The 27,221-nt window shown below is 48.2% G+C and overlaps 1 protein-coding gene across 1 annotated transcript in view; it reads left to right on the forward strand.

Moving 5' to 3' along the window:
• Positions 1 to 23,319: 23,319 nt before the first annotated feature.
• Positions 23,320 to 27,221, forward strand: part of LOC116523218 (tumor necrosis factor alpha-induced protein 8-like protein 1) — a 15,345-nt gene continuing 11,443 nt past the window's right edge. Inside the window, 1 exon segment of the mRNA XM_032238306.1 lies at positions 23,320 to 23,810. The gene's annotated coding sequence lies outside the window, so the exon portion shown is untranslated.

The raw sequence follows: 27,221 nt of genomic DNA on the forward strand, positions 1-27,221 counted from the left end.
AGAGGTGGGTTCCTACCAGTTCGCACCTATTCGGTAGAACTGGTTCGTCAAATCTACCGAACCGGTTAGAAGAGGTTCCACCAGTGGACCCGGAAAGCAGGCTCACACCTACAGAAGAGCTTCCAAACATTTTTGAAACCCACCACCGGTCCTTGGATATGATTATTCTACACTATCATGCTCCTATTTATAAAACTCAGTGCCTCTGTGAAAGGTAAGGATGGCTACTGCGTTTGTGGTGCAATCAGAACATTGCGTGTGTTGAAGTTGTTTTAACGCAAACCAAAGATGCCTTTTAAAAAACAAGTTTACATCATATTCTTATGCGTGCCAGGGCTGTGTGTGAGGTAATTTAAGGTGGTTCTGACAAGTGTCGTCGGCATCTTCATATCCGGACACATGGGCGGCAAGCCACTCCCATCCGGTCACATGACTTCCAAGCCACTCCCACAAAGGAGGCCACACCCACAGAGTAGGTTCGAACAATTTTTGAAACCCACCACTGGCTAAAACTAACCCTACGAGCAAACCGGAAGTCCATTCCCAAACTTCCGGTTTGCCCATAGGGCTGGTTTTTCACACTCCGGGGCAGTGGTGGGTTTCAAAAAATTTTAGAACCTCTTCTGTAGTTGTGGCCTGCTTTTTGGGAGTGGTTTGCCATCCATGTGACCAGATGGGAGTGGCTTGCTGGTCATGTGACCGAATGGGAGTGGCTTGGAAGTCATGTGACTGGGTGGACATCGCCAACTTGTAAAATGTGGTGAAACTCACTTAACAACCTCTTGTTTAGCAACCAAAATGTTGGCTCAGGAACTCTGGCATTTGAAGCACGCAAGTCTTAAAGCTGTCCAGTTACAAGATCCTCGCACCCCTAACCCTTTAGGGAAAAAAATCCTAGGGGTGTTGAAACTTGACAGCTTTAAGACTTATGGACTTCAACTCCCAGAATTCCTCCTCTCGCTCTTCATCTTGATGATGTGCGGGTGGTGGGGGGAGGGAGCTGGAACCAGTTCTAAACGGCACTGTAGATTTGTGGAACCTCTTCTAGAGAAGAGGTTAGAACTGGCAGGAACCCATTCCTGCTCCGGAGGCTTCAGGGAAGCTCCTGAAGCCTCCAGAGGGCTTCCGGAGGGGGAGGCTGTTTTCGCCCTCCCCAGGCTCCTATAAAGCCTCTGGAGCCTGGGAAGGGCAAAAAAAGCACGCCAAAAATGGGAGGGAGCGCTGGTCATACACACATGCGCACTGATGTTGTGCACATTGCATTATGGGTGTGGCACACCCGCGCACCCACACCCCCTGCGCTCCCCCTGCTTTTGGCACGCGAGCCAAAAAAGGTTCGCCTTCTCTGCCCTAAACCAGTGAAGGCTAATCTTTTCATCGACAAGTGCTAAAAGCCCACCTGCACACAAAATCACATCCATAATGCAATGTGTGCATGACATTCCTCCACATGCTCCTCACACATGTGTGCAGCCCCCACATGCACCTCGCACCTGTACCTGACCCCTGCGCATGTCCTTTCCCCCCCCATGTGTGCACCCACGTCTCCCACATGCCCCCCGCCTCCCGCGCACGCACAGCGGAGGCCCCAAAACCAGCTGGCTGGTGGGAGGAATGCACGGACATGCAGTGGGGCTGAGCTGGGGCCAGAGGTGGGTTCCTACCGGTTCGCACCTGTTCGGTAGAACCGGTTCATCAAATCTACTGAACTGGTTAGAAGAGGTTCCACCAGTGGACCCGGAAAGCAGGCCACACCTACAGAAGAGGTTGGAAAAATTTTTGAAACCCACCACTGCCACACAGACACACACACACACACAGAGACTTACACAGGGAGAGAAAGAGAAAGAGAAAGGAAGAAAGAAAGAAAGAAAGAAAGAAAGAAAGAAAGAAAAAAGAAAAAAAGAAAAAAGAAAAAAGAAAAGAAAAAAAGAAAGAAAAAGTGAGAGAGAGATGAAAGAAAAAATGAAAAAGGAACAGAGAGACAAAAGGAGAGAGAGAGAGAGAGAGAGAGAGAGAGAGAACACATGGCCGGCAAGCCACTCCCACAAAGGAGGCCACACCCACAGTGTAGGTTCAAAAAATTTTTGAAACCCACCACTGGTCTTAGGCGACCACTTTTTCCAAAGTCTTTTTATAATGTGGTGACCAAAACCGGATGCAGTTATTCCAGGTGTGGCCTTACTAAGGGTAGGTAAGACAAAGATTTTTCTAAAGGACAAGCGAGATATTCTCACTAACAGGTTCAACAGCTTCAGGATGGTGGCCTTAGCCAGTGGATCAAACCAATTGTGAAGAATAGCATAGCAGTTAGACTTATATACCGCTTCATAGGGCTTTCAGCCCTCTCTAAGTGGTTTACAGGGTCAGCATATTGCCCCCAACAACAATCTTATGCCTAATGTAGAACTATAGCAATAGCAGTTAGACTTATATACCGCTTCCTAGGGCTTTCAGCCCTCTCTAAGCAGTTTACAGAGTCAGCATATCGTCCCCACAGTCTGGGTCCTCATTTCACCCACCTTGGAAGGATGGAAGGCTGAGTCAACCTTTGAGCCGGTGAGATTAGAACCGCTGAACTGCAGATAACAGTCAGCTGAAGTGGCCTGCAGTACTGCACCCTAACCACTGCGCCACCTCGGCTCTCTTGAAGAAACCGGAATGCCAGTTGTAGAGGTTTAACTGACAATTTTTTTTATTCTTACTTGTCAAATCATTAATTATGAAACATCGTTTCTCAACCTCAGCAAATTTAAGACATGCGGACTTCAATTCCCAGAATTCTCCATCCAGCATCTGCGGAGTTCAATTCCCAGAATTCCTCAGTCAGCACAGCCGGCTGGGGAATTCTGGGAGTTGAAGTCCATACGTCTTAAATTGGCTGGGATTGAAAAAAAAACACTTTTATAAAACACGAGAAGCACATCTTATTATTTAGGTACAGTGGTATTTTATACAGTGTTGACTGCGACATATTAACACTCTAACGTTTAGATAAATTAAGGCTTTAAAGACAAGGAAAACATAAAATAATATACAGTATTTATATTAATTACCATTTCTGAAATGCTAACGAACATAAAGTGGTTTACCTTTTTACACCTACAAGCAAAACGCGGCGAGAATAAACGGCTGCAAAATACATTAAATGATAAAGGCTCTGTCTTAAGCTTAATAATTAGTACGAAGGTCTGCAGTGCATTGCTACTTCCTATTCTTTGTGCATATTTGTGTGTGTGTGTGTGTGTGTGTGTGTGTGTGTGTGTGTGTGTTGTGGCCCAGCAGGCACCGTTGGAGCTGCCACCAGATTCCGACAGTGAGGGGCCCTATGAGTCAGCTCTGGAGGATGTGGAGGACCCTGGACAGGGTTCCGACTCCGAGCAGGGCGCAGAGAGGCTGGTTGGCCACCAGGAGGCGCCTGAGCCTTGGACAAGTGGGGAGGAGACAAGGGAGTGTGATCCGGACATCATGCATTGGAGCAGTGGGGAGGAGATAAGGGAGTTGTTCCTGGATGCCCGACAACGGAGAGCTAATAGGCGTAAGGAACAGTTACGCAGTTACAGGAGATAATTGCACTCAGCTGGTGGCAATTAGGCTCCTCTCAAGACTATAAAAGGAATGATTGTGCACACGCCCTTTGCAGAAGTCAACATATTCACTTGAGCTATATCTGTGTGTGTGTATGTGTGTTTGTTCCAGCATAACTCTGGAATGCCTCGAGCAATTTCAACCAGACCTGGTACACAGATGACTGGAAACAAATACTGTGGGGGTAAGACACCCCAACACTCCTTGGGGGGGGGGTGTTCTGTTAAGATACAGCCTGTTGTGCCTTTAAATGGCTTCTACTGTACAGCACAGTGAAGTTGCCATGGTAACAGCTTCACCGTACTCCACAAGGGGTACTGATGTGATACAAGCATGTAATGATGCAATGCTGCCTTGAGTTTGCAATGTTGTGGCCCCATCACAATGCAGTTGGCGACTCCGCACCCGTTCTCGGATGACTGACTTCCAATCTGTGAAATTTGCTTGGCCATCGACTCTTCTTGGGCTTCTAGTTCACGCTCTTTGGCAGCTGCTTAAAACTGAACGGTTTTTTTTTTCCTTCTGACCCCAAATCCCAAAGTTCTCTTTAACAAGATTTATTGATACCAAGGGAGAAATTATGGATTTGATGGGAAACTCGGCACAATGCCCTGTAGCGCAATGCTGCCCCCAAGTGGCCTTTCTAGGTCTTTTTCCTTGGATCGCCTGTCCAGAAATAACCGCACCTCATTTATCAGGATATTCAAACAGCGGCCTACAGCTGATTTTTTTTCCCCCAAGCCCAAATCTTGGAGTTGTCTTTAACAAGATTTATTAAGACGAAAAGAGAAATGCTGGATTTTATGGGACTCTATGCACATTTTAACCTGTAGGGCAATCCTGCTCCCTAGTGGCCTTTCTTGGGTTTTTTTATTCCTTAGGACGTCTGTCCAGAAATAACCACATCCTATTTATCAGGAGCTTTAACAGCTGCCTAAAGCTGAACATTTTCTTTCCAAACTCAAATCTCAAAGTACTCTTTAACAAGATTTATTGAGATGAAAGGGGACGGCTTTGCAGGAATTCCAGCAACAGAACAAGTTCCCCTTCTATTCCCTCGTCCAAATCATTGATGAAGATATTTGAGGCAAAAACAGAGCCTTTCTTCCCTCCATCTAGGCCAGGGGTGTCAAACCCAATTTTATTGAGGGCTGCAACAGGGGTGGGATGTGCCTGGAGGGGTGGGGCATAATCATGGTGGGCGTGAACCAGGGGTGAAATGCTACCAGTTCGGGTCGGTTTTCTCAAACGGTAGTAAAAAAAATGCTACTGGTTCACAGAACTGGTAGTAAAAAAATGCTGAAAAAAGTTTTTAAAAAACGTTCCAATGATCGCAGGTCACACAGCTGACCATTGGAACTTTTTTTAAAAAAAACCTTTTAAAGCATTTTTTTTACTATAGGTTTTCCGGAAAGGTGGGGGTGGGGGGGGTCCGTTTTTGCTCCCAGCAGACTTCCTTGAAGCCTGCTAGGCCAAAAACTGGGGGGAGGGGGTGCTGAGAAAGAAAGAAAAAGAAAGAAAGAAAGAAAGAAAGAAAGAAGGAAGGAAGGAAGGAAGGAAGGAAGGAAGGAAGGAAGGAAGGAAGGACGGAAGGAAGGGGGGAGGGACTGAGGAAGAAAGAAGGAAAGAGGGAGGGAGGAAGGAAGGAAGGAAGGAAAGAAAGAAGAAAGAAAGAAAGAAAGAAAGAAAGAAAGAAAGAAAGAAAGAAAGAAAGAAAGAGGGAGGGCGGGAGGAAGGAAGGAAGAGAGAAAGAAAGAAGGAAGGAGGGAGGGACTGAGGAAGAAAGAAAGAAAGAGGGAGGGAGGGAGGAAGGAAGGAAGGAAGGAAGAAAGAGAGAGAGGGAGGGAGGGAGGAAGGAAGGGAGAGAAAAAAGAAAGAAAGAAAGAAAGAAAGAGGGAAGGAGGGAGGGACTGAGGAAGAAAGAAAGAAAGAAAGAAAGAAAGAAAGAGGGAGGAAGAAAGAAAGAAAGAGGGAGAAAGGAAGGCAGGCAGGCAGGCAGGCAGGAAGGAAGGAAGGAAGGAAATGAAAGAAAAAGAGGGAGGGAAAAAGGAGAGGAAGGAAGACTACAAACCTGGCATTAGAAGCAGCTTCAGAGGTTAATCCAGGGCTGGAAGGGACCTGGAGGTCATCTAGTCCAACCCTGCTCCAGCAGGACATTGTGAGTTTCTGTCTTTTGATCCCCCAGTTACATGACAACATAGCCACGCCCACCCACTCATGGCCCCACCAAGCCACGCCCACCAAGCCACACCCACAGAACCGGTAGTAAAAAAAATTAGATTTCACCACTGGTGTCAACAGAGACTAAATGAAAGGTTGTAAGTGAGGGAGTTCCATTATTTTTGAGTTGTAGCATCCACTCACTGCCCTTCGAGCCACAGGGCCGTTTGGAAATACCTTCAGGTGAAGACGAAGGAAAGGCTGACCTGGATTTCCTCACTAATCTTTCAAACATTCCAAAGGGGATTTTGTGTTTGGGATAGTTAACTGCTACAATAGCAGAGTTGGAAGGGACCTTGAAGGTCTTCTAGTCCAACCCCCTGCCTAGACAGGAAACCCTTTACCCTTTCAGACAAATGGCTATCCAACATCTTCTTAAAGACTTCCAGTGTTGGGGCATTCACAACTTCTGGAGGCAACTTCTGTTCCACCGATTAATTGTTCTCACTGTCAGGAAATTTCTCCTTAGTTCTAAGTTGCTTCTTTCTTTGATTAGTTTCCACCCATTGCTTCTTGTTCTACCCTCAGGTGCCTTGGAGAATAGCTTGACTCCCTCTTCTTTGTGGCAACCCCTGAGATATTGGAAGACTGCTATCATATCTCCCCCAGTCCTTCTTTTCATTAAACTAGACATACCCAGTTCCTGCAACCATTCTTCATAGGTTTTAGTCTCCAGTCCCCTAATCCTCTTTCTTGCTCTTCTCTGCACTCTTTCTAGAGTCTCCACATCTTTCCTACATAATTTACATCATCATTGGAGGTTTTTAAGAAGAGACTGCACAGTCACTTGTCTGAAATGGTATAGGGTCTCCTGCTTGAGGACGGTGGGGGACTAACAGAATAGCAGAGTTGGAAGGGACCTTGGAGGTCTTCTAGCCCAACCCCCTGCCTAGGCAGGAAACCATATACCGTTCCAGACAAATGGCTATCCAACGTCTTCTGCTATCATGTCTCCCCTAGTCCTTCTTTCTCTTAAACTAGACATACCCAGTTCCTGCAACCATTCTTCCTATGTTTTAGCCTCCAGTCCCCTAATCATCTTTGTTGCTCTTCTCTGCACTCTTTCCAGAGTCTCCACATCTTTTTTTACATTTCACTCTCAAATATTGTTCAACTGTAAAACATTCTCGGATTCCTTTTCCTTAAGAGAGGTAATAAAACTTCGTGGGGGAGAGTGATAACTGATAAGGCATTCCTGTAGTACATTAATTTGTACCTTTAAAAAAAAAACTCCTCGTGGTTTTGGTTAGTCCTTCAGCCTTTCTTGAGGATTTTTGAGGGCATGCACTGCCTTCTCACAACTCACTGGAACAAGGAAGAGTAACGAAGACAGGGGTGTCAAATTCAAGATCCCACAGATTGGGCCTCCTTCGGGTACCGTCGACCGGGCAAATGCCGGTTGGCGAATACTCGTGGGAGGTCTTTCTCTATAGCTGCTCCGGCCCTGTGGAATGATCTCCCCGCAGAGATCCGGACCCTTCCCACTCTCTCGGCTTTCCGTAAGGCCACTAAAACCTGGCTGTTCCGGCAGGCCTGGGGCTGTTGACCCCAAAATATGGTCCAGCCCCACTTGGAATGGAGTGCATGGTGTGTTTTTAAGTCTATCTTTACTTTTTTTCTATGCCTTTTGATTTATTTGTATTGTGAGCTGCCGGGAGTCCTACGGGATTGGCCGGCATACAAGTGTTATTAAACTTTGAAAAAACTTTGAAACTTCAAGGCTGGGGGTGGGGGGGCGGATCTGGCCTGCGGGGTGCTTAGATCTGGCCCTCAGTGCAGGGGTGAAATCCTCCCAGTTCGGCTGAACCAGTAGGGACGATTACCGTTGGTTCTGTGAACCGGTAGTTTAAAAAAAAACCTTTTGAAGATCGCACAGCTCAGGTGTCAGCCTCGCGATCGTCGGAAGCTTTTTTCCCACGCTTTTTAAAGCATTTTTTTCCTGCTGGTTCAGGCAAAGAGGCAGGGGAAAAAATGCTTTAAAAAGCAAGTGTCAGCATTGACTTCATTTAGTAATCAGGAAAGAAACCACTGGACTCCATTTGAATTGAAATCAAGTGTACTTTTACTAATTATAAATGAACAGTTGCAAAAGCAAAGCTGAGTCTGATTAATTAGGCGCAAAAGTGGATAATATTAAGTACAATTCAATCCCCTCCCCTTGGCACCCCTGTACATAGTCCAATTATAATGCACCCAACTGTCAGGTGGGAGATAACTTCAAAAAGTGTCAGCAGGATGGAATGCTGGACAGTTGGCCTTGGCGGGAAGCTCCCTTCTTCCACATGCACAGTAAGGTGGTCAAATCAGTGACTAGAAACTTCCTCCAGAGCCGAGGTGGCGCAGTGGTTAAATGCAGCACTGCAGGCTACTGCTAGATCAGCAGTTCAGCGGTTCAAATCTCACCGGCTCAGGGTTGACTCAGCCTTCCATCCTTCTGAGGTGGGTAAAATGAGGACCCGGATTGTTGGGGGCAATAGGCTGACTCTGTAAACCGCTTAGAGAGGGCTGAAAGCCCTATGAAGCGGTATATAAGTCTACTGCTATTGCTATTGCTCCAGCACATAATGATTCCACTCCCAGATACCATGCCCCCTCTCCCCGTTTCAATGACAGCTGAAGCAGCAGCAAAGCAGAGGCTGACATCAAGGGGAAAGCTTCTGTGATTGTCAGACCCTCTTTATTTCACTTTTTAAAGCATTCCCCCCCCCTACCTTTTCGCGCAAACCAGCAAGGAAAAAAATGCTTTGAAAAGTGGGGAAAGGCTGGCCACGCCCACCCGGTCACATGAAAAAAAAAACCCGCCCACCAAGCCATGCCCACAGAACCAGTGGCAAAGGAATTTAGACTTCAACACTGCCGCGGTGCCTCTGCCAGCAAATACGGGCTCCTGAGCTCCGTTTCCTGCTGCGACGGCCTCCTGCAGCCCTCTGCTAGCAAAAATGGAGCTCGAGAAGGTCACATGTGATTCGCTGGCAGAGGGTTACAAGAGGCCGTCGCAGCAGGAAACGGAGCTCAGGAGCCTGTTTTTGTTGGCGGGGTGCTTGGCCCCCACAGGCACTCCTGACCTGAATGACATCTAGCTGGCCACACCCATTCTGGACACGGACACACACACACACACACACACACGGTCAGACACGACCCCGATGCGGCCCTCAATGAAATCGAGTTTGACTCCCCTGGTTCAGGGAATACGGGAAATGCCAAGGGTTGATGATACCATTCAAAAGGTAGATCATACATCTTGCTGTATAACCAGTCATTATATTGTGTGGCTGGCAGAGGCACTAAAGACTGGCCCTTCGATATTTCCAGGCCGGCCCTGCGGGCCAGACCTAAGCAGCCTGTGGGTTGGATCCGGCCCATGGGCCCCGAGTTTGACACCCCTGATTTAGATGCGCTTCCACTGAGGAGTACACGTTGAGTGCGGTTGGTCAGCCAGTTACGAATCCATCTGGTGCTGTTAATACCATCTATCTTATTTTCTATCTTATCAAGTAGTGGGTTGTGGTCATTGGTGGGATTCAGCCGCTTCGCACCATTTCGGGAGAACCAGTTGTTAACTTCCTGAGCAGTTTGCTAAACTGGTTGTTGGAAGAAATCATTAAGGCAGAGAACCGGTTGTTGAATTATTTGAATCCAATCACTGGTTGTGGTCTACCACAAGGACAGTGGTGGGTTTCAAAAATTGTTCGAACCTACTCTGTGGGTGTGGCCTCCTTCGTGGGAGTGGCTTGCTGCCCATGTGACCAGATGCGAGTGGCTTGCCGCCCATGTGACGGGATATGAAGATGCCGATGACACTTGTCAGAACCACCTTAAATTGCATAAGAATATGATGTAAACTAAAGGCATCTTTGGTTTGCGTTAAAACAACTTCAACACACGCAATGTTCTGATTGCCCCACAAACGCAGTAGTCATCCTTACCTTTCACAGAGGCACTGAGTTTTATAAATAGGAGCATGATAGTGTAGAATAATCATATCCAAGGACCAGGGGTGGGTTTCAAAAAAATTTGGAAGCTCTTCTGTAGGTGTGGCCTGCTTTCCAGGTCCACTGGTGGAACCTCTTCTAACCAGTTCGGTAGATTTGACGAACCGGTTCTACCGAACTGGTGCGAACTGGTAGGAACCCACCTCTGCTCAAGGACCACTAAATTCATAATTTTAAAATCCCGTGGACCACTACTACGATCTGCCTAATAACCAGCTGGGTGGGCATGGCTAGGTTGTCATGTGACTGGCTGGGCGTGGCCAACTCAATGTCACTCACGTCAAGGGGCGCCTCGCCAGCTCTACTCACCCCTCCCCTGCCAGCCCCTCCTCGCCTGCCCCGCCAAGCTCCTTCGGGCCCCAACAGGAAGCCGTTGCTGGAGCTAAGCAGCCACCAGGAGAAAGAGTTGGCAAAACGGCTCAGCTCAAATTGGATCTGATCGAGAAGGAAGCTCAGCAGAAGCACCTCACTGAGGACTAGGAGCATAGGCTTTCCAAGCAGAGGGAAGACCTGTGGGAGTGCAAGGCCAGGTACCGGCGCCTGGAGGCTCAGTGGGCTGAGATGGTCAGCCAGTTCCAGACCATGATGCAGTCCCACTGGAACGAGGCCCTCCGGCTCTTTACCACCAGCGGTGCTTCCCTCCAGCCTTCGCCCAAAGCCCCCCACCAGGAGGCTGAAGCAGACCCCGAGTCGGAATTTCTGCCCCCCTTCGACCCCCACAAAAAGACCCCGAAGGGGGAGACTCTCTGCAGAAACACAAGTGTTCATTGCACGTATCCGTCCCAGGGGCCGAAGTTTGAGGACCCCTGATTTAGTGCAATATTTAAAAAATGCAAATAATTTTTCGGCGGACCACCAAAATTTTCTCACGGATCACCAGTTGGTGACCCGCTGGTCTCCTTTGAGGAAGATGAGGAAGAGCTAGCTCTGAGGACATCAGACCATGGAGATGTGGAAGGCTTGTGGGCCGGTTCAAACAGTGGAGACGAAGCCGTGCCGGGAATATCAGCGGTTATGACCATTTTTCAAACTTACGACCCATTGCAGCATCCCCATGATCACGAGATTGAAATTCGCATTCCCTGGTAACTGACTCATATTTATGACGGTCGGACTGTCCCCTTTTACAATCTTCGGACAAGCAGAAGAAGCCAGATTCCCTTACTAACTTCGCCATTCATTTAACAACTGTGGCCAGAAAGGTGGTAAAAACGGGGCAAAACTCACTGAATGACCGTTCCACTTAGCAACAGAAATTTGGGGCTCCATTGTGGTCGTAAGCCGAGGACTAACTTATAACTTCGGGTCATCTGATCTTTCTTTTCTGCCTAATTTCCAATGTCTCGTTTTACTGCACGACTGTCTCATCGCTTTATAATCTGGCTGGGTGTTTTTGTTATAGGACACATTATGTCCTCGTCCTTTAATAAGCTACCTTTGCTGGAGTTTCCAGATTTCTTTTTTTAATGTTCATTTTTATGCGGCATTTATTGCTAATGCCGCTCCTCCTGCTGCAGCCATTAAGCCTTCTGTTCCCTCTCTGATAAATTCAATCTAAAACCAGATTGTTATTCAATTGCTGCTCAATCATTATGGGATAATAACGCGGCAATCCTGTTGTTGTTGTTGTTATTGTTGTTATGTTTTAGTGCTTTACAATTGGGTTGGCCAGCTGGCCGGTTATTTCCTCCTGGCTCCAATGATCCGACGTGGAAGATATTACGAGGAGAAGCAGCTCTCGAAGGGAGCTCTAAACTTTTTTTTTAAACCCACATCCTGCGGATTTTCGCGGTTGCTGCTAATGGTTGGCTCACTCTCTTGGGCCAAGAAGGTCCTGGTTCGACAGACTTGAACCCGGGGCCCTAGCTAGCAAAATGAGATGCGTTAACGGAGGGAGAGACTCACAATCACGTGGCGCTTAATAATGGCTTGGTAAAGCCACACTTGGAATACCGCATCTGTTCTGATCAAGCCTTCCCCAGCAGCACGAAGCCGAGTCCTTGTTCCGATAAACCCTTTTTATTTAATTGACAGTGAATTCCTCTCCAGGGAAGTCTTTCCTCTCCCGCAGTCTTTCAAGATAGTTCACAATTAGTGACCTTGATCAGGCTTGGAGAGTGGCCAGGCCGATATCTTTCAGACGCCCACAATACTTGACAAGAATGCAGGAATGAACGAATTGTCTCCTGCAAACTCCACTCCCCTTTCGCTCCTCTTTTATTTCCTCTGGGAGGGGCCGTTCACCGTCCACCTGTGCCTTTACCCCTGAGTCGGCCCTCGTTCCTTAGCTGTTCCCTTCATCTAGCAACTCTGAGCATGCGCACACTGGGAACAGGCTCCAGTTGTTCTTCTGCCTCATTGATCTCTGACTCTGAAGGCAGCTGATAACTGGCATATGGCCCTGGCCCCCTCTCTGCCTCCAACACAGAGCCCTCATCAGAGCCTTCCCCAGACTCTAAGACTGGGCCATCTTCCTTCCCAACCTCCTCACTGTCTGAATCTGCGGCCAGCTCTACTGGCCGCTGGCAGGCCACAACATCATCCAATTTTTGTAAATAAAAAAAAAAGATGTGGAGACTCTCGAAAGAGTGCCCAGAAGGGCAGCAAAGATGATTAGGGGACTGGAGGCTAAAACATATGAAGAACGGTTGCAGGAACTGGGTATGTTTAGTAGAAGAAGGAAGAGGAGGAGGAGGAGGAGAAGAAGAAGAAGAAGAAGACGATGACAATGTCTATGGAGATTCTCAGTCATCCAAGTCATAGTTGTCCCAAAGGTGCTTTTTCAAGAGGCAACTGGACTTTCCAACAACTAGAAGGAGGAGGAGGAGGAGGAGGAGGAGAAATAATGAAATGGGAGACTGAAAAACATGATGAACAGTTGTAGGATTTAGGTATGTTGAGTTCCGTGATGGCGAACCTATGGCACGTGTGGCACAGGTGGCAAATGGAGCCATATCTGCTGGCAAATGAGCCATCAGGTCCAGCAGACATGTGCATGCAGGCAACTGATTTTCAGCCTTCCGGAGGGCCGGGGAAAGCTCTTTTCAACCTCCCCAGGCTTCAGAAAAGCTTCCGGAGCCTGGGGAGGGCAAAAAACAGGCCCAATGAACCTACCGGAAGTTCGAAAACGGATCTTGACATTGGGCACCTTCTAATAAAATGAAATTCAGTGGTGAAAAGAGTAAGGTTCTACATTTAGGCAACAAAAACCAAATGCACAGGAACAGTACAGGTGGTACATTGCTCAACAGTAGTAACTGTGAAAGGGATCTTGGAGTCCTAGTGGAGAACCATTTAAATAGGAGCCAGCCGTGTGCAGCAGCTGCCAAAAAAGCCAACACAGTTCTAGGCTGCATCAACAGAATCAAGATCACGTGAAGGGTTAATACCACTTTATAAGGCCTTGTTAGGCTGCACTTGGAATACGGCATCCAGTTTTGGTCATCACGATGTAAAAAAAAAGATGTGGAGACTCTAGAAAGAGTGCAGAGAAGAGCAGCAAAGATGATTAGGGCAATTGGAGGCTGAAACATATGAGGAACGGTTGCAGGAACTGGGTATGTCTAGTTTAATGAAAAGAAGGATTAGGCGAGACATGATAGAAGTCTTCCAATATCTCAGGGGTTGCCACAAAGAAGAGGGAGTCAAACTATTCTCCAAGGCACCTGAGGGTAGAACAAGAAGCAATGGGTGGAAACTAATCAAGGAGAGAAGCAACTAAGAACTGAGGAGAAATTTCCTGACAGTGAGAACAATTAATCAGTGGAACTACCTGTCTCCAGAAGTTGTGAATGCCCCAACACTGGAAGTCTTTAAGAAGATGTTGGATAACCATTCGTCTGAAGTGGAGTAGGGTTTCCTACCTAAGCAGGGGGTTGGACTAGGAGACCTCCAAGGTCCCTTCCAACTCTGTTATTCTAATTTCTAATTAAACAACCTTCTTTGCTGGATCTGAAAACTGAAAGAATCGGGGATGGGAGACCACCAAGAAACCCTAGGATTGTAGGATTGACCAGAAAACAATAAAGATTTTTCAGGTGTGGTGGTGGGGGGGAAGGAATTCCATAACTTTCTCAAGAAAAGTGTGTGTTTCTGGATTCAGAAAGAGTTTTGACTAACTGAAAAATAAGTTTTCCTTCGTCTGCAAAGTAGAGAGAGGGGAGACATTTGATCTTAAATTTAGCAAAGGCTTCCCTGATTCACATCATCTTCAACTCAGGGCATCCGGATTGTTCAATTCTCTTCCTCCGTTGCACTTCGCCACTTTTCTTTAACCTCCTTAAAAAGGAATGAAAAAAAAATCTCAACCAAAAATGCCTTTATGCAGGAAAATAATGTCCTGAGAGCCATTCCATTATGCAACTTTATAGGGTTTATAACAACAGAGACTATTAGACAAAACTGCAAAGAAGCAAGAAACAGAAAATCACTTGGAGAAATGAGACTCAAAAGACCTACAGTGCATTTTAAAAATTAGCCTGACTTGGAAAGCAAAACTGAGGTACGAAAGAGAGAGAGAGAGAGAGAGCGAGTGAGAGAGAGAGAGAGAGAGAGAGGGAGAGAGAGAGAGAGAGAGGGAGAGAGAGAGAGAGAGAGGGAGAGAGAGAGAGAGAGAGAGAAGATAGAAGGTAGGAAGGCAGAAAGGCAGAAAGGCAGGAGGGCAGGAAGGCAGGCAGGCAGGAAGGCAGGCAGGCAGGAAGGAAGGAAGGAAGGAAGGAAGGAAAGAAGGAAAGAAGGAAGGAAGGAAAGAAGGATGGATGGAAGGAAAAAAGAAAAAGGAAGGAAAAAGAAAAGAAGAAAAAAGATGGAAGGAGGAAGGAAGGCAAAAAAGAGAGAAAGGAAGGAAAAAAGAAAGAAGGAAGGAAGAAAACAAAAGGAAGGAAAGCAAAAGAGAGTGAAAGAAAAAGAAAAAAGAAAGAAAGAAAAGGGAGGGAGGAGAGAAAGAGAAAGAAAGAAGAAAGGAAAGAAAGAAGAAGAGAGGAAAGAAAAGAAGGAAAGGAAAAGAAGGAAGGAAGGAGACGGCAAGAAAGAGAAAGAAAGAAAAAGAATGAAAGAAGGAGGGAGGAAAAAGGAGAAAGAAGGGAGGAGTGAGAAAGAGAAGGAAAGGAGAAAAGGAAAGAAAGAGGGAGGGTGGAAGAAGAGAGAGAAAGAAGGAAAGAAAGAAAGACGAGGAAGGGAGATAGGAGAGAAAGAAGAAAAAAGAAAAAGTAAGAATGAGAAAGATGGATGAGAAAGAAAGGAAAAAGGAAAGAAAGAAAAATGAAATGAAGAAAGAAAAGAAGGAAGAGAAAAAAGAAAGAAAGAAAAAGAAAGGAAGGAAGGAAGGAAGGAAGGAAGGAGGAAATAAAGAAAGAAAGAAAGAAAGAAAGAAAGAAAGAAAGAAAGAAAGAAAGAAAGAAAGAAAGAAAGAAAGAAAGACCCCATCCTGGTAAATTTATGGGCTATAAAGAACTTAATTTTGAGTATTTGGGAGGAAAAGAGCCGATTCCCTCTGTTTTTACAGGCTGAAAGGAGAAAGAAAGTCATTTCTAGGGAATTTTGAGAAGCAGAGACCCCCTTCTCCACCCCCCAACGCCCCTCCTGCCTCTTTGTTGGGACGGAGGAGCCCCTGGGCAGCCGGAAAGGGGCCTCACCTGAGGAATTTGGAGGGGCAGAGAAGGGAAAGAGGGAGGGGCCTGGGCCATTGCAAATGTCGTCCTTGACATACGACCACAATTGAGGCCCAAATAACTGTTGCTAAGTTGTTCGGTGAGCTTTGTCCTGTTTTGCGACCTTCTTTGCCACTGCTGTTAAGTGAATCACTGCAGTTGTGAAGTTAGCAACATTGTTAAGTGAATCTAGGCTTCCCCGTCGCTTCTCCAAAGGTCTTAAAGGCGTCTCACACGACCTCGGGATACCGCAACTGTCATAAGTACGAATCAGGGGCCAAGCAACTGAATTTTAATACATTTTAAACTAAAGCGCCTGCTTTATTTTAATTAAATTGTTTGTATTCCTGCCTTATTAGTTTTACAAATAACTCAAGTCAATGAACATACCGAGCACAAATTCTCCTCCTACTTTAGCCATAACAACAGCCCTGTGAGGTCGGTTGGGCTATGATGGGGGGGGGGGTCAAAGTCACTCACCTGGCTTATGTGGCTAAGGCGGGACTAGAACTCACTGTCTCCTGGCGATTGGTCCATAGTCACTGACCTGGCTTGAGTGACTAAGGCCGAGGTGGCGCAGTGGTTAAATGCAGCACTGCAGGCTACTTCAGCTGACTGCAGTTCAGCAGTTCGGCTGTTCAAATCCCACCAGGCTCAGGGTTGACTCAGCCTTCCATCCTTCCGAGGTGGGTAAAATGAGGACCCGGATTGTTGTTGGGGGCAATATGCTGACTCTGTAAACCACTTAGAGAGGGCTGAAAGCCCTATGAAGCGGTATATAAGTCTAACTATTGCTATTGCTATTGCTATTGCTAAGGCGGGACTGGAACTCACCATCTCCTGGCGATTGGCCCATAGTCACTGACCTGGCTTGAGTGACTAAGGCAGGACTAGAACTCACCGTCTCCTGGCGATTGGTCCAGTCACTCACCTGGCTTGCGTGGCTAAGGCAGGACTAGAACTCACTGTCTCCTGGCGATTGGTCCATAGTCACTCACCTGGCTTGCGTGGCTAAGGCGGGACTAGAACTCACTGTCTCCTGGTCAGTGGCTCAAAGTCAGTCAGCCGATTTTCATGGCTACGGCGGGACTAAAACTCTCCATCTCCTGCTGATTGGCCCACCAAGCTGCTTGTCTTGTCTGAGCCTGGACTCGAACTCACTGTGTCCCTGTTTCTACCCTGGGGCCTTCACCACTACACCACACTGCCTCTCAATAGATTTATACTCTGCCTTCATTCGTATGGTATTATAAGCAGAATGCGGTGCGCACTTGTCAATAATCTGAGAGTTTTAGGCGTTGAAAATCAACGCACAACAATTGTGTGCAGCTGATCCTCTCCACAAGGATACACAGTAATGCATTTCCAAAGAATTAGTGTCCCTCCCGGTTACTCGCCAGTCTGTCCATCTGCCGATAAGCCGATCCTCGGATTTTTAACCAAAATGCCGTGAAAAAAATGGATTATCTGTGGATTAGGGATAATCCACAATTGGGATAAGGCAATTATGAAACGTATTTGAGGACGATGAATTAACCACAGATGGGCTTATATGCAAGGATATATGATCCATACTCCTATTTTCTACTGTAACAACAACCCTGTGGGTCAGGATAAAACTGGAAGAATGTGAGTTCTAGTCCCACCTTAGGCAGGAAAGCCGGCTGGGTGACTTTGGGCCAATCACCAGGAGACTGGGAGTTCTAGTCCCACTTTAGGCATGAAAGCCACCTGGGTGACTTTGGGCCAATCACCAGGAGACAGTGAGTTCTAGTCCCGCCTTAGGCATAAAAGCTACCTGGATGACTTTGGGCCAATCACCAGGAGATGGGGAGTTCTAGTCCCGCCTTAAGCATAAAAGCTACCTGGGTGACTTTGGGCCAATCACCAGGGGACTGTGAGTTCTAGTCCCGCCTTAGGCATAAAAGCTACCTGGGTGACTTTGGGCCAATCACCAGGAGACTGTGAGTTCTAGACCCGCCTTAGGCATAAAAGCTACCTGGGTGACTTTGGGCCAATCACCAGGAGACGGGGAGTTCTAGTCCCGCCTTAGGCATAAAAGCTACCTGGGTGACTTTGGGCCAATCACCAGGAGACTGTGAGTTCTAGACCCGCCTTAGGCATAAAAGCTACCTGGGTGACTTTGGGCCAATCACCAGGAGACGGGGAGTTTTAGTCTCACTTTAGGCAGGAAAGCCACCTGGATGACTTTGAGCTAATCACCAGGAGATGGGGAGTTCTAGTCCCGCCTTAGGCATAAAAGCTACCTGGGTGACTTTGGGCCAATCACCAGGAGACTGTGAGTTCTAGAACCGCCTTAGGCATGAAAGCCACCTGGGTGACTTTGGGCCAATCACCAGGAGACGGGGAGTTTTAGTCTCACTTTAGGCAGGAAAGCCACCTGGATGACTTTGAGCTAATCACCAGGAGACGGTGAGTTCTAGTCCCGCCTTAGGCATAAAAGCTACCTGGGTGACTTTGGGCCAATCACCAGGAGACTGTGAGTTCTAGAACCGCCTTAGGCATGAAAGCCACCTGGGTGACTTTGGGCCAATCACCAGGAGACGGGGAGTTTTAGTCTCACTTTAGGCAGGAAAGCCACCTGGATGACTTTGAGCTAATCACCAGGAGATGGGGAGTTCTAGTCCCGCCTTAAGCATGAAACCCAGCTGGGTGACTGTTTGGGCCAGTCCTTCTCAGCCCAACCTACCTAAGAGGGTTGTTTTGTGGGGGAAATAAATAAATATGCATAGGGAGATAGGAGTGGACATAGGGGTATGATCACTGCCTTGAGTTATTTGGAAGCTGGATACAAATAAATTAATTCAATGAAAGCAAGATTCACACAACTCCATTAACCTGGGTCAAATCTAGCAACAACAGATGTATTTATACATGCTTAGTTAATGGGAATTTAGGACGGGATTAGCCTATTGTGTGAATGCCTTTTGGTTTAATTTATCTATGTTCTCTGGAAATGCAATGCAGATAGTCTTTGACTTATGACCATTCATTTCATGTGATGGGTAGAAAGTGACAAAGAAGCACTGGGGGAAAAACTGACACCCTCAGTCCTCGCAGTTACGACCAGCACGGCATCCCGAGCCAAGGTGGTGCAAATGCAGCACTGCAGGCTGACTGCTAGATCAGCAGTTCAGCGGTTCAAATCTCACCGGCTCAGGGTTGACTCAGCCTTCCATCCTTCCGAGGTGGGTAAAATGAGGACCCGGATTGTTGTTGGGGGCAATATGCTGACTCTGTAAACCGCTTAGAGAGGGCTGAAAGCCCTATGAAGCGGTATATAAGTCTACTGTTATTATTGCTATCCCACAGTTACGTGACCAAAATTGGGACACTTAGCAACTGGCACATGTGGATGACAATGGCAGCGTCCTGGGGGGAGGGGAGGGTCATGTGATCCCCACTTATGACCTATCCAGTCTATTTCCATTAAGCAAAGCAAAGGGGAGAAGCCAGGTTTGCTTAATGACTGTAATAACCACAATGATTCACTTAATAACCACGGCAAAAAAAATTGTAAAATCAACTTGCTGAACAACTGCCTTGCTTACCAATGGGAATTCTGTTCCCCATTTTGGTCGTAAACCAAGGACTAACAGAATCTTGGAGAGGACCAGCCATAGGGAAACCTTGATTCGCTACGTAATCCGAATCTGTTTCATTTTAGGACATTTCTGTTGATCACATAAATATCTCAAATTGTCACTTGCTACCAATACATGTAGTCCTCCAATTACGACAGTTCATTTAGCGACCAAAGTTTCAACGGCACTGAAAAATGGGACTTAAGTTATGACGGTTTTTCACACTTATGACCCATGCAGTATTCCCCATGGTCATGTGATCAAAAGTCAGACATTTGGCAACTGACCCATATTTATGACGGTCGCAGTGTTTGGCCACCTTCTGACGAGCAAAGTCAACGGGGAAACCAGATCCACTCAACAACTGGGTTACTCACTTAACGACAGCAGTCATTCGCTTAGCCACCAAGGAAGGTCGTGGAAAGGGGCAAAACTCATGTCTCACTTAACAACTAAAAATTTGGGGCTCAGTTACCATCGTAAATCGAGGACTGCTTGCACCTTAACCAGACTTGGGGAATTGTGCAATTCTCATTGCACCCACAAGGGGGCACCAAAATAAGCCAGCTTGGCTATTGTGACTGTGCCCCCCTCGGTTTTCCATCAAGGACACAATTGACAACTCTTCCATCCATGCCTGGATTGTGTTCAATGAGGCAATCACACAAACGATGATTTATTTATGCCCCCTTTGTGCTTTTCCATTGACGTCATTGAAATTGCTTGTGTTCAGCCAATGACGGGAATTGATTCAACTCGATGCAACTGACTCATCCGTGGCAACCCAGATGGGACCGGTCAGACCCATTCCTGCCCCATTGCTTTGGAAGCCAGCTGCTGCCAAGAAAAAAAGCAGAATTTCCTTGCAGGGTGCAGCTCCCTTAGCAAGAAATTCTTATTTATTTATTCCACCTCTTATCATTGATCAATGCCATTTTTCTGTACAAGGTCTAGGGAGATTCTCTGGCACCCAGGGTTGTGGCCCGCCAGCAGCCAGCAGAGCTGGCAGCAGATTCGGACAGGGAGAAGGTTGGGGAGGAACCTGGGCCAGTCCTGGAGTGTGGGGAAGGCTCTGAGGAGGGCTCTGTGTCGGAAGCAGAGAGGGGGTCAGGGCCATCCGACAGTTATCAGCTGCCTTCGGAGTCAGACATCAGTGAGGCAGAAGAACAGCTGGAACCTGTTCCCAGTGTGTGCATGTGCAGAGTTCCCAGACAAAGGGAACAGCTAAAGAACAGGGGTCGACTTGGGAATAAGGCCACAGGTGGACGGTGAATGGCCCCTCCCATAGGGAATAAAAGAGGAGCGAAAGGGGAGTGGAGTTTGCAGGAGACAATCAGTTCCCTTAATTGGTTCCTGACTCTCCGAGGCTCCTGGCCAAGTTCTGCAGATCTCGGCCTGGCAGCTCTCCAAGCGAGATAAGGTTTGTGACCGTAAATCCTCCCTTGAAAGACTTTACTGAAGGTGAAGGAGCAGAATCCACAGTCCATTAATAAAAGGGGTTTTTGTCAGGACCAGGAGTCTGCTTCATGCTCTCAGGAAGCCTCGGTCAGAACACACAGTTGATGGTTGTCCCAAAGGTGCTTTTTTCAGTAGGCAACTGGACTTTCTGGTTTTTACAGAATAACAAGAGTTGGAAGGGGCCTTGGAGGTCATCTAGTCCAACCCCCTGCCTAAGCAGGAGACCCTACACCATTTCTGACAGATGGCAGTCCAGTCTCTTCTTGAAAACCTCCAGGGATGAAGCTCCCACAACTTCTGTTCCACTGGATGATTGTTGTCACTGTCAGGAAATTTCTCTGTATTTCCAGGTTGAATCTCTCTCCTTGGTCAGTTTCCATCCATTATTCCTTGTCTGGCCTTCAGGTGCTTTGAGAAATACCTTCACCCCCTCCTCTCTGTGGCAGCCCCTCAAATGTTCACTCAAGCCGGGCCTGTCAAGAGCCTCGGATTTCAACCTCCATGCTCCCCAGCACTGACCAGCTGCAGCCCTGCAGCCAAGGCCTGGCTGGGGAGAACATCCTGCACACTGCTGTAAAGAAGGGAAGGGAAGAATGAAGGGAGAAATGGAAGTGAATGGATGAAGGAGAGGGTAGAGGGAGGGAAGAAGGGAAAGGAGGGAGGGAAAGAAAATGGATGAAGGAGAAGAAGAAGAGGGAAGAAAGAAAGAAAGAAAGAAAGAAAGAGGGAGGGAGGGAGGGAGGGAGAAGGACGAGGAGGGAGGGAAGAAAATGGATGAAGAAAGAGGAGGAAGGGGGAGAGGTGAGAAAGAAAGAGAGAGGGGGGGAGGGAGGTTAGGGAAGGAGAAGGAAGAGGAGGGAGGGAAGAAAATGGATGAAGGAGAGGGGGGAGGGGAGAAAGAGGGGAGAAGGAAGAGGGGGAAGGGAGGAAAGAAAATGGATGAAAGAGAGGAGGAAGGGGGAGAGGTGAGAAAGAGAGGGAGAGAGGGAGGGAGGGAGAAGGACAAGGAGGGAGGGAAGAAAATGGATGAAGAAAGAGGAGGAAGGGGGAGAGGTGAGAAAGAAAGAGAGAGGGGGGGAGGGAGGTTAGGGAAGGAGAAGGAAGAGGAGGGAGGGAAGAAAATGGATGAAGGAGAAGAGGAGGGGAGAAAGAAAGAAAGATATAGAGGAGGAGGAGAGAGGGGGGAGGGAAAAAAGAAGGAAAATGGATGGAGAGGCAGAGAAAAAGGAGGAGGAGGAGGGGACAGAGGGGAGAGGGGGAAGAAATAAGGAGGAAGGGAAGGGGAAGGAAGTCAATGGATGAAATAGGAAAGGGAGCAAAGAGAGGATAAAGGGAAGGGGGAAGAAAATAAACGGGAGGGGGGGGCAAAAGGAAGGGAAGAGGCACTCTGCCCATGGTCAGATGCCCTGGTGGCTTTCCTAGGGGCCAAAAGAGCATCGGAGGAGCCGGCTCGGCGGGACAGGCGGAGGCCGGGGCGGAAGCGGAGGAAGCGGCCTCTGGAGAAGACAAAAAGGGTCAGGCGGCCTCGAAGCGGCGCTCGGGCGGCTCTGTTGCTGCGGCTGCCGCTGCTAAGAAACCCCGAGAGGGAAGAGCGAGGGAAGGGGAGGGGCTCCAAAGAGACACTGAGCTCTTTCTCTCTTTCTTTCTCTTTCTTTCTTTCCTTTTCTCCATCTCCCTCCCTTTCTTTTCTTCCTTTCCCTTTTTCTCTTTCCTTCCTCCCTTTCTTCTTCTTTCCTTTTCTTTCCTTTCTTTTTTTCTTTTTCTTCTTTCCTTCCACTCTTTCTTTTTCTCTCCTTCCTTCCTTTTTCCTTTCTTTCTCATTCTTTCTCTTCTTCCCATTCCTTTTTTCTCTTCCCTTCCTTCTCTTTCCCTCCCTCCTTTAATTCTCCTTTCCTTAGCCCCATTTCTTAATCCTTTCTCCCCTTCCTACCCCCCTTCTCTTTCCCGTTCCTTTTGCCCTTCCCCTCCCCTTTCTCTTTGCCTTCCTTTTCCCTTCCCTTCTTTTTCCTTCCTTCTCTCTTTCCATTCTCCCTTCCTTTTCTCTGAAAACCCCAAAGCTTCCTCTCTTAAGAAACGAGAAACGGCTTCATTATGACCAATACTTACTTACTTACTTTCTTTCTTTCCTTTTCCTTCTTTCCTTTCTTTTTTCTTCTTTCCTTCCTCTTTTTCCTTTCTTTCTCATTCTTTCTCTTCTTCCCATTTTTCTTCTTTCCTTCCTCTTTTTCCTTTCTTTCTCATTCTTTCTCTTCTTCCCATTCCTTTTTTCTCTCCCTCTTCCCGTCCTTCTTCCTCCCTCTTCCTCCCTCCCTTCTTCTTTCTTTCTTTCTTTCTCTCTCTCTCTCTCCCCCTCCCTCCCTCCCTCCCTCCCTCTCTTCTTGATTTATTTATTTAAAAAAAAAAAACCAAAAGGGGCAAAAACGGTCCTTCCCTCCCTCGCCCACTCTCCCCCCCCCCGGGATGGGAACCATGGGACCTGGTCCTCCGCACCCCTAACAGCTACGCCACCCCCTCTGCCTAACACCAGCTCGGCAGCTGTCTGGTGGGTGGGTGGGAGGGAGAGGCGTGGGGGAGGCATCCTGGCTTGCTGGATCGTTGGGGGGGGGGGGCGAGGGTGGCTAAGATAGGGCCGGATCCGTTCCTGGGGGCGACTTTCCCTTTTCCTTGCCCCCTCCCCCCTTAAATCCCTCCCACTTGGGCAACTCCCCATTGGTTGGTTCATAGGCAGCCTTGCCCCAGAGGTTGGCAGAGGAGCCTGCCACTCACGTCTTCTTCTCTCTCCCCCCCCCCCCGCCCCTCCCCAGCTGAACTTCGCCTTGAAGTTTGAATCGGGCTGTTGCGAGCGTCTGGCTCCGTGGGCGGGTGTGAGTGCGGACACACAACACACACACACGAGAGAGAGCGTAGCGAGAGCATCAAGTTTCAACTTTGGACCGAGGCGGCGGTGTGGCTTTCCGTCTGAGAAGCGGCCAGCCGCGGGAACCACGGAAAGAAAAGAAAGGAAGGAAAGAAAGAAAGAACAAAAGAAAGGAGGAAAGAAAGAACGAACGAAAGAAGGGAAGAAAAGGAACGAAAGAAGAAAGGGAAGGGAAGGAGAGAGGGAGGAGGAAGAAGGAGAAACGCAAAAGATCCCTTGATCCAACCCAACATTAAACCCCGCTTGGGCAAAACCACGCAAGGCTCCCGAAAGATCCTAGATCCTTCGCACGGATTTGGGCGAAGGATTCCGACAGATCCGGAGCGTCTCTAAAGGAAGGAGGCCCGCGCGATCGTCTCGTCTGAATGCAGAAAAACAGGTAAGGAAGGGTGGAAGGAGGATAGCGGGCTGCGGGGGGTGGGGACTTTCTTTGGGGGGTGGTGAACCCAAGCCAAACCCCTTTTTAACGGGGTGCTCAACACCCCCCCCCCCCCGCTTTCCCGGCTTCTGCATGATGCTGGGTTGATCCCAAGGAGAGATTTCCAGCAAATAAAACTTTCTACCTTTCTGATCTTAGCAAATCCGGGTAGTCTCGCACTTACGACTACTAATGTTGTTCAGTGAGTTTTGCCCCTGCAAATGTGTTTTTTTTCCCTCTGGCTTACGGGTTGTTATAGATCTAACTCCAATGGAGCCCAACGCTTAGGTCGCTAAGAGAGACCATTGTTAAGTGAGTCTTGAACCATTTTAGGAAATTTCTTGCCCTGTTTGTTAAGCAAATTAACTGTCGTCGTTAAGTTAGCGACCTGGTTGTTAAATGAATCTGGCTTCCACCATTGACTTGGCTCGTCGGGTCGCAAAAGGGGATCGTGTGACCCGGGACACTACGACCGTCATGAATGTGAGTCAGTGGTCAAGCAGCTGAATGTTGATCGCATGACCTCCGGGAGGCTGCAATGGTCGTAAGTGTGAAAAACCGGTCCAAATTCACTTTTTTCAGTGCCGTTTCGAACCGTCACTAAATGAACTGTTGTAAGTGGAGGACTACCTGTATTTACGACCGCTATGGAATTGCAGAGTGAGTGACAGGATTGTCATTTGTAGCCTTCCCAGCCAGTTTCCAATAAGACAAGCCAATGTTGGGAGCCAAATTTGCTTAACGGCTGAATGATTCGCTTAACAACCATGGCAAAAAGGTGGGAAAAAATGGGGGGAAACTGCTTGCTTAGCAACGGAAATTCAGGTTCCAATCCAGGCATGGTCGTAAGTCGAGGACTACCTGAACTGGGGGGACAAAATCAAAAGTATCTGAATACAGCTAGTCCTCAGCTTACTACCACAATGGAGCTCTGTGGTTAAGTGAGACCTTGGTTAACTTCATTTTGCCCCACTTTACGACCTACCTTGCCACTGTTGTTAAGCGAATCGCTGCTCTTGATAAGTTAGCCTTGTGGTCGTTAAGCGAATCTGGCTTCCCCATGAAGTTGGCTTGTTGGAAAGTCGCAAAATAGAATCACATGACACCCCCGGGACATTGCAACCGTCATAAATGTGAATCAGTTGTCCCAAGCAGCCAAATTTTGATCACATGACTATGGGGGGGATGGCTGCAACGGTCGTAAGAGTAAAAAACGGCCATAAGTCCCTGTTTTCAGGAACTGTCACTAAACAGTCGTAAGTATGCATCGTTTGTGAGTCCTGATTAATAGTTTTTTTTGCCAGCCTCAATCCCCCCCCCCCAAATGCATGGATGTCCAGACCCCTCATCCCCAGCAAGAGATGGGAACCGTAGTTTCGTCTTACAGTCGGTCAAAAATCTGTTTTGCAAACAAATGTAAGGGGAAAACCGCTGGTTTTCTCGCACCGGGAAATGGAGGGAAGGAAAAGCGGCAAAACAATAAAACCGCAGCAGGATTAAAACTTGTTGAAACACGCATGAAATTCTTGGAGCGGAGGGTCACAGATCAAAAGTAGACGCCCTTTGGATATGAATTCTCTCGCAGGCTGCGGAGGGGATGGGCTGAGCCAAGGTACCACAATCCGTTGGAAGGGAGCTGGAAGGGACCTTGGAGGTCTTCTAGTCCAGCCCCCTGCTCAGGCAATAGACCCTCCAGCATTTCAGACAAACGGATGTTCAGTCTCTCCTTAAAAACCTCAGGAGGGAGGGAGGGAGGGAGGAGGGAGGAAGGAAGGAAGGAAGGAAGGAAGGAAGGGCCGCAGAATAACAGAAGGGATCTTGGTGGTCTTCTAGTCCAGCCCCCTGCTCAGGCAAGAGACCCTCCAGCATTTTAGACAAACGGATGTCCAGTCTCTTCTTAAAAACCTCAGGAGGGAGGGAGGGAGGGAGGGAGGAGGGAAGGAAGGAAGGAAGGAAGGAAGGAAGGAAGGAAGGAAGGGCCGCAGAATAACAGAAGGGATCTTGGAGGTCTCCTAGTCCAGCCCCCTGCTCAGGCAAGAGACCCTCCAGCATTTCAGACAAACGGATGTTTAGTCTCTCCTTAAAAAACTCAGGAAGGAGGGAGGGAGGGAGGGAGGGAGGGAGGAAGGAAGGAAGGAAGGAAGGAAGGAAGGACTGCAGAATAACAGAAGGGACCTTGGAGGTCTTCTAGTCCAGCCCCCTGCTCAGGCAAGAGACCCTCCAGCATTTCAGACAAACGGATGTTCAGTCTCTCCTTAAAAACCTCAGGAGGGAGGGAGGGAGGGAGGAAGGAAGGAAGGAAGGAAGGGCCGCAGAATAACAGAAGGGATCTTGGAGGTCTTCTAGTCCAGCCCCTGCTCAGGCAAGAGACCCTCCAGCATTTCAGACAAACGCATGTTCAGTCTCTCCTTAAAAAACTCAGGAAGGAGGGAGGGAGGGAGGGAGGAAGGAAGGAAGGAAGGAAGGGCCGCAGAATAACAGAAGGGATCTTGGAGGTCTTCTAGTCCAGCCCCCTGCTCAGGCAAGAGACCCTCCAGCATTTCAGACAAACGCATGTTCAGTCTCTCCTTAAAAAACTCAGGAAGGAGGGAGGGAGGGAGGGAGGAAGGAAGGAAGGAAGGAAGGAAGGACTGCAGAATAACAGAAGGGACCTTGGAGGTCTTCTAGTCCAGCCCCCTGCTCAGGCAAGAGACCCTCCAGCATTTTAGACAAACGGATGTACAGTCTCTTCTTAAAAACCTCGGGAGGGAGGGAGAGAGGGAGGGAGGAAGGAAGGAAGGAAGGAAGGAAGGAAGGAAGGAAGGACTGCAGAATAACAGAAGGGACCTTGGAGGTCTTCTAGTCCAGCCCCCTGCTCAGGCAAGAGACCCTCCAGCATTTTAGACAAACGGATGTCCAGTCTCTTCTTAAAAACCTCAGGAAGGAGGGAGGGAGGGAGGAAGGAAGGAAGGAAGGAAGGGCCGCAGAATAACAGAAGGGATCTTGGAGGTCTTCTAGTCCAGCCCCCTGCTCAGGCAAGAGACCCTCCAGCATTTCAGACAAACGCATGTTCAGTCTCTTCTTAAAAACCTCAGGAAGGAGGGAGGGAGGGAGGGAGGGAGGGAGGGAGGGAGGAAGGAAGGAAGGAAGGACTGCAGAATAACAGAAGGGACCTTGGAGGTCTTCTAATCCAGCCCCCTGCTCAGGCAAGAGACCCTCCAGCATTTTAGACAAACGGATGTACAGTCTCTTCTTAAAAACCTCAGGAAGGAGGGAGGGAGGGAGGGAGGGAGGGAGGGAGGGAGGGAGGGAGGGAGGGAGGAAGGAAGGAAGGAAGGAAGGAAGGAAGGAAGGAAGGAAGGAAGGAAGGGCCGCAGAATAACAGAAGGGATC

Source organism: Thamnophis elegans, unplaced genomic scaffold, assembly GCF_009769535.1.
Source record: "Thamnophis elegans isolate rThaEle1 unplaced genomic scaffold, rThaEle1.pri scaffold_111_arrow_ctg1, whole genome shotgun sequence".
In the NCBI taxonomy this organism is placed as follows: domain Eukaryota; kingdom Metazoa; phylum Chordata; class Lepidosauria; order Squamata; family Colubridae; genus Thamnophis; species Thamnophis elegans.